Here is a 7,506-nt window from a genome sequence, read left to right as displayed (position 1 = left end):
CTATGCCTAAAAAGTCCACCTTCAGGTTATCATCCGAACCCCTTCCAGTATTAAGTTGAAAACAACAGACAATTGCATTAAATATGGTGCGTAATGTAATCAATAACTACATCCTCGGACATAGCATCAATGTTTTATCCCTAGTGGCAACAGCACATCCACAACCTTAGAACTTTCTCACATCGTCCTGCATTTAATGGAGGCATGAACCCACTATCGAGCATAAATACTCCCTCTTGGAGTTACTAGCAAAAACTTGGCCAGAGCCTCTACTAATAACGGAGAGCATGCAAGATCATAAACAACACATAGGTAATAGATTGATAATCAACATAGCATAGTATTCTCTATCCATCGGATCCCAACAAACACAACATATAGCATTACAGATAGATGATCTTGATCATGTTAGGCAGCTCACAAGACCCAACAATGAAGCACATAAGGAGAAGACGACCATCTAGCTACTGCTATGGACCCATAGTCCAGGGGTGAACTACTCACTCATCACTCCGGAGGCGACCATGGCGGTGAAGAGTCCTCCGGGAGATGATTCCCCTCTCCGGCAGGGTGCCGGAGGCGATCTCCTGAATCCCCCGAGATGGGATTGGCGGCGGCGGCGTCTCTGGAAGGTTTTCCGTATCGTGGCTCTCGGTACTGGGGGTTTCGCGACGAAGACTATATATAGGCGGAAGAGCAGGTCAGGGGGCCACACGGGGGGCCCACACACTAGGCCGGCGCGGCCAGGGCTTGGGCCGCGCCGCCCTAGCGTCTGGCCACCTCGTGGCCCCACTTCGTCTCCTCTTTGGTCTTCTGGAAGCTTCGTGGCAAAATAGGCCCCTGGGCGTTGATTTCGTCCAATTCCGAGAATATTTCCTTACTAGGATTTCTGAAACCAAAAACAGCAGTAAAACAAAGAATCGGCTCTTCGGCATCTCGTTAATAGGTTAGTGCCGGAAAATGCATAAATATGACATAAAGTATGCATAAAACATGTAGGTATCATCAATAATGTGGCATGGAACATAAGAAATTATCGATACGTCGGAGACGTATCAGCATCCCCAAGCTTAGTTCCTGCTCGTCCCGAGGAGGTAAACGATAACAAAGATAATTTCTGGAGTGACATGCCATCATAACCTTGATCATACTATTGTAAGCATATGTAATGAATGCAGCGATCCAAACAATGTAAATGACATGAGTAAACAAATGAATCATTTAGCAAAGACTTTTCATGAATAGTACTTCAAGACAAGCATCAATAAGTCTTGCATAAGAGTTAACTCATAAAGCAATAATTCAAAGTAAAGGCTTTGAAGCAACACAAAGGAAGATTAAGTTTCAGCGGTTGCTTTCAACTTTTAACATGTATATCTCATAGATAGTTGTCAATGCAAAGTAATATAACAAGTGCAATATGCAAGTATGTAGGAAACAATGCACAGTTCACACAAGTGATTGCTTCTTGAGGTAGAGAGAAATAGGTGAACTGACTCAACATAAAAGTAAAAGAAAGGGCCCTTCGCAGAGGGAAGCATTGATTGCTATATTTGTGCTAGAGCTTTGGTTTTGAAAACAAGAAACAATTTTGTCAACGGTAGTAATAAAGCATATGTGTTATGTAAATTATATCCTACAAGTTGCAAGCCTCATGCATAGTATACTAATAGTGCCCGCACCTTGTCCTAATTAGCTCAGATTACCTGGATTATCATCGCAATGCATATGTTTTAACCAAGTGCCACAAAGGGGTACCTCTATGCCGCCTGTACAAAGGTCTAAGGAGAAAGCTCGCATTGGATTTCTCTCTATTGATTATTCTCAACTTAGACATCCATACCGGGACAACATAGACAACAGATAATGGACTCCTCTTTTATGCATAAGCATTCAACAATTATTAATTTTCTCATATGAGATTGAGGATATTTGTCCAAAACTGAAACTTCCACCATGGATCATGGCTTTAGTTAGCGGCCCAATGTTCTTCTCTAACATTATGCATGCTCTAACCATTAAATGAGTGATAAATCTCCCTTAATTCAGACAAGACGGACATGCATAGAAACTCACATGATATTCAACAAGGAGTAGTTGATGGCGTCCCCAGGAACATGGTTATCGCACAACAAGCAACTTAATAAGAGATAAAGTGCATAAGTACATATTAAATACCACAATAGTTTTTAGGCTATTTATCCCATGAGCTATATATTGCAAAGGTAAAGGATAGAAATTTTAAAGGTAGCACTCAAGCAATTTACTTTGGAATGGCGGAGAAATACCATGTAGTAGGTAGGTATGGTGGACACAAATGGCATAGTGGTTGGCTCAAGGATTTTGGATGCATGAGAAGTATTCCCTCTCGATACAAGGTTTTAGGCTAGCAAGGTTATTTGAAACAAACACAAGGATGAACCGGTGGAGCAAAACTCACATAAAAAGACATATTGTAAACATTATAAGACTCTACACTGTCTTCCTTGTTGTTCAAACTCAATACTAGAAATTATCTAGACCTTAGAGAGACCAATTATGCAAACCAAATTTTAGCAAGCTCTATGTATTTCTTCATTAGTAGGTGCAAAGTATATGATGCAAGAGCTTAAACATGAGCACAATAATTGCCAAGTATCACATTATCCAAGACATTTTAGCAATTACTACATGTATCATTTTCCGATTCCAACCATATAACAATTTAACGAAGAAGATTCAACCTTCGCCATGAATACTATGAGTAAAGCCTAAGGACATATTTGTCCATATGCAACAGCGGAGCGTGTCTCTCTCCCACACAAATAATGCTAGGATCCATTTTATTCAAACAAAACAAAAACAAAAACAAACCGACGCTCCAAGCAAAGTACATAAGATGTGATGGAATAAAAATATAGTTTCAGGGGAGGAACCTGATAATGTTGTCGATGAAGAAGGGGATGCCTTGGGCATCCCCAAGCTTAGATGCTTGAGTCTTCTTGATATATGCAGGGATGAACCACCGGGGCATCCCCAAGCTTAGAGCTTTCACTCTCCTTGATCATGTTGTATCATCTCCCTCTCTTGATCCTTGAAAACTTCCTCCACACCAAACTTAAAACAACTCATTAGAGAGTTAGTGCACAATTAAAATTTACATGTTCAGAGGTGACATAATCATTCTTAACACTTCTGGACATTGCACAAAGCTACTGAAAGTCAATGGAATAGAAAAATTCATCAAGCATAGCAAAACAGGCAATGCGAAATAAAAGGCAGAATCTGTCAAAACAGAACAGTTCGTAAAGACGAATTTCTAAGAGGCACCAGACTTGCTCAGATGAAAATGCTCAAATTGAATGAAAGTTGCGTACATATCTGAGGATCACTCTCGTAAATTGGCATAATTTTCTGAGTTACCTACAGAGAATTAGGCCCAGATTCGTGACAGAAAATAAATCCGTTTCTGCGCAGTAATCCAAATCTAGTATGAACCTTACTATCAACGACTTTACTTGGCACAACAATGCACAAAACTAAGATAAGGAGAGGTTGCTACAGTAGTAACAACTTCCAAGACTCAAATATAAAATAAAAGTACTGTAGTAAAAACATGGGTTGTCTCCCATAAGCGCTTTTCTTTAACGCCTTTCAGCTAGGCGCAGAAAGTGTGTATCAAGTATTATCAAGAGATGAAGCATCAACATTACCTTGGGCTTTACCCTTACCTTTCTTGTTCTTTTTCTTACTCTTTGATTTGGGGAATATATGTCTACCCCCTGGTGTAGAGGTGAATTTAGGGTGCCTTCTCCCATATCTATGACTGCTCCCAATAGTTTCAGCAGGGATCTTCCGAGTGTGATTTGTCTTGTTCCTGCACATTCAATAACAAGATAATCAATGGATATTGTCCTTCCAAGAATGGTTGTATGCACACCCGCAGCTATTCCCTTAGGAATTATAACAGAGTTATCAATAAGAGTTATTCCTTCTCCCCCTTCGACGAATCCCCAAAGTTTCAAAGATTCATGAATACTCTTAGGCATAAGGAAAAATTCAGACATAATATCACAATTGGCATGAAGAGTTTGGTCACCGATAATTTTTTTAATAGTAGGATCCCATAATGAAGGCTCAGAGTTCACTAAAACTTGATCAAGACGGTTACGAACATATCTACAATTTTCATTCAAGCGAGATGCACTTGTCTCAAGAGTGTTTAATCTATTATAAATGCTAATAAGGGCTGAATCAAAGTTATTAGCTGAATCATGTGATGCAACCAACTTCTTTATGGCATTAAAAGCTTGATCCCCATTGCAATGAAGGAAATCTCCTCCCACTACAGCATCCAAGGCATATCTATAGCGAATCATAAGACCAAAATAAAAGTTACTAAGGAGCAAACTTAGAGTCATTTGAGGTTCAGCTTTACGATAAGAAGTAAAAATTCTGGACCAGGCATCTTTAAAACTCTCCTCATCCCCTTGTTTAAAAGTGAAGACTAATTCTTCAGGTGAAGAAGTAACAGGTGCAGAGCTAGACATGGTAACAAAAGTAAAATGCAAGTAACTAATTTTTTTTGTGTTTTTAATATAGAGTATGCAAACAAGACAGTAAATAAAGTAAAACTAGCAACTAATTTTTTTGTGTTTTGATATAATGCAGCAAACAAAGTATTAAATAAAATAAAGCAAGACAAAAACAAAGTAAAGAGATTGGGATGTGGAGACTCCCCTTGCAGCGTGTCTTGATCTCCCCGGTAACGGCGCCAGAAAAAGAGCTTGATACGCGTACAGCACGCGTCCGTTGGGAACCCCAAGAGGAAGGTGTGATGCGTACAGCGGCAAGTTTTCCTCGCAAGAAACCAAGGTTTATCGAACCAGTAGGAGCCAAGAAGCACGTTGAAGGTTGATGGAGGCGAGATGTAGTGCGGCGCAACACCAGGGATTCCGGCGCCAACGTGGAACCTGCACAACACAACCAAAGTACTTTGCCCCAACGAAACAGCGAGGTTGTCAATCTCACCGGCTTGCTGTAACAAAGGATTAGATGTATAGTGTGGATGATGATTGTTTGCAGAAAACAGTAGAACGAGTATTGCAGTAGATTGTATTCGATGTAAAAGAATGGACCGGGGTCCACAGTTCACTAGAGGTGTCTCTCCCATAAGATAAATAGCATGTTGGGTGAACAAATTGCAGTTGGGCAATTGACAAATAGAGAGGGCATGACCATGCACATACATGATATGATGAGTATAGTGAGATTTAACTGGGCATTACGACAAAGTACATAGACCGCTATCCAGCATGCATCTATGCCTAAAAAGTCCACCTTTAGGTTATCATCCGAACCCCTTCCAGTATTAAGTTGAAAACAACAGACAATTGCATTAAGTATGGTGCGTAATGTAATCAATAACTACATCCTCGGACATAGCATCAATGTTTTATCCCTAGTGGCAACAACACATCCACAACCTTAGAACTTTCTGTCACTGTCCCAGATTTAATGGAGGCATGAACCCACTATCGAGCATAAATACTCCCTCTTGGAGTTACTAGCAAAAACTTGGCCAGAGCCTCTACTAATAACGGAGAGCATGCAAGATCATAAACAACACATAGGTAATAGATTGATAATCAACATAGCATAGTATTCTCTATCCATCGGATCCCAACAAACACAACATATAGCATTACAGATAGATGATCTTGATCATGTTAGGCAGCTCACAAGACCCGACAATGAAGCACATAAGGAGAAGACGACCATCTAGCTACTGCTATGGACCCATAGTCCAGGGGTGAACTACTCACTCATCACTCCGGAGGCGACCATGGCGGTGAAGAGTCCTCCGGGAGATGATTCCCCTCTCCGGCAGGGTGCCGGAGGCGATCTCCTGAATCCCCCGAGATGGGATTGGCGGCGGCGGCGTCTCTGGAAGGTTTTCCGTATCGTGGCTCTCGGTACTGGGGGTTTCGCAACGAAGACTATATATAGGCGGAAGGGCAGGTCAGGGGGCCACACGGGGGGCCCACACACTAGGTCGGCGCGGCCAGGGCTTGGGCCGCGCCGCCCTAGCGTCTGGCCACCTCGTGGCCCCACTTCGTCTCCTCTTCGGTCTTCTGGAAGCTTCGTGGCAAAATAGGCCCCTGGGCGTTGATTTCGTCCAATTCCGAGAATATTTCCTTACTAGGATTTCTGAAACCAAAAACAGCAGAAAACAACAACTGGCTCTTCGGCATCTCGTTAATAGGTTAGTGCCGGAAAATGCATAAATATGACATAAAGTATGCATAAAACATGTAGGTATCATCAATAATATGGCATGGAACATAAGAAATTATCGATACGTCGGAGACGTATCAATCCCCAAGCTTAGTTCCTACTCGTCCCCGAGTAGGTAAACAATAACAAAGATAATTTCTGAAGTGACATGCTATCATAATCTTGATCAATACTATTGTAAGCACATGTAATGAATACAGCGATTCAAAGCAATGGTAAAGACAATGAGTAAAGAACTGAATCATATAGCAAAGACTTTTCATGAATAGTACTTTCAAGACAAGCATCAATAAGTCTTGCATAAGAGTTAACTCATAAAGCAATAAATTCAAAGTAAAGGCATTGAAGCAACACAAAGGAAGATATAAGTTTCAGCGGTTGCTTTCAACTTGTAACATGTATATCTCATGGATAGTTGTCAACATAAAGTAATATGATGAATGCAAATATGCAAGTATGTAGGAATCAATGCACAGTTAACACAAGTGTTTGCTTCTAAGATAGAAATAAGTAGGTAAACTGACTCAACATAAAGTAGAAGAATAGCCCTTCGCAGAGGGAAGCATTGATTGCTATATTTGTGCTAGAGCTTTTATTTTGAAAACAAGAAACAATTTTGTCAACGGTAGTAATAAAGCATATGTGTTATGTAAAAGATATCCTACAAGTTGCAAGCCTCATGCATAGATTACCAATAGTGCCCGCACCTTGTCCTAATTAGCTTGGATTTACAAGGATTATCATTGCATAGCATATGTTTTAACCAAGTGTCACAAAGGGGTACCTCTATGTCGCTTGTACAAAGGTCTAAGGAGAAAGCTCGCATTGGATTTCTCGCTTTTGATTATTCTCAACTTAGACATCCATACCGGGACAACATAGACAACAGATAATGGACTCCTCTTTAATGCATAAGCATTCAACAACAAATAATATTCTCATAAGAGATTGAGGATTGTTGTCCAAAACTGAAACTTCCACCATGGATCATGGCTTTAGTTAGCGGCCCAATGTTCTTCTCTAACAATATGCATACTCAAACCATTAATCATTATAAATCACCCTTACTTCAGACAAGACGAACATGCATAGAAACTCACATGATATTCAACAAAGGGTAATAGTTGATGGCGTCCCCAGGAACATGGTTATCGCTCAACAAGCAACTTATTAGGAAATAAGATACATAAGTACATATTAAATACCACAATAGTTTTTAAGCTATTTTTC

This window comes from Lolium perenne, chromosome 1 (assembly GCF_019359855.2).
Source record: "Lolium perenne isolate Kyuss_39 chromosome 1, Kyuss_2.0, whole genome shotgun sequence".
NCBI lineage: Eukaryota > Viridiplantae > Streptophyta > Magnoliopsida > Poales > Poaceae > Lolium > Lolium perenne.
The sequence above is the reverse complement of the archived record's forward strand: the minus strand, read 5'-3'. Positions refer to the sequence as shown.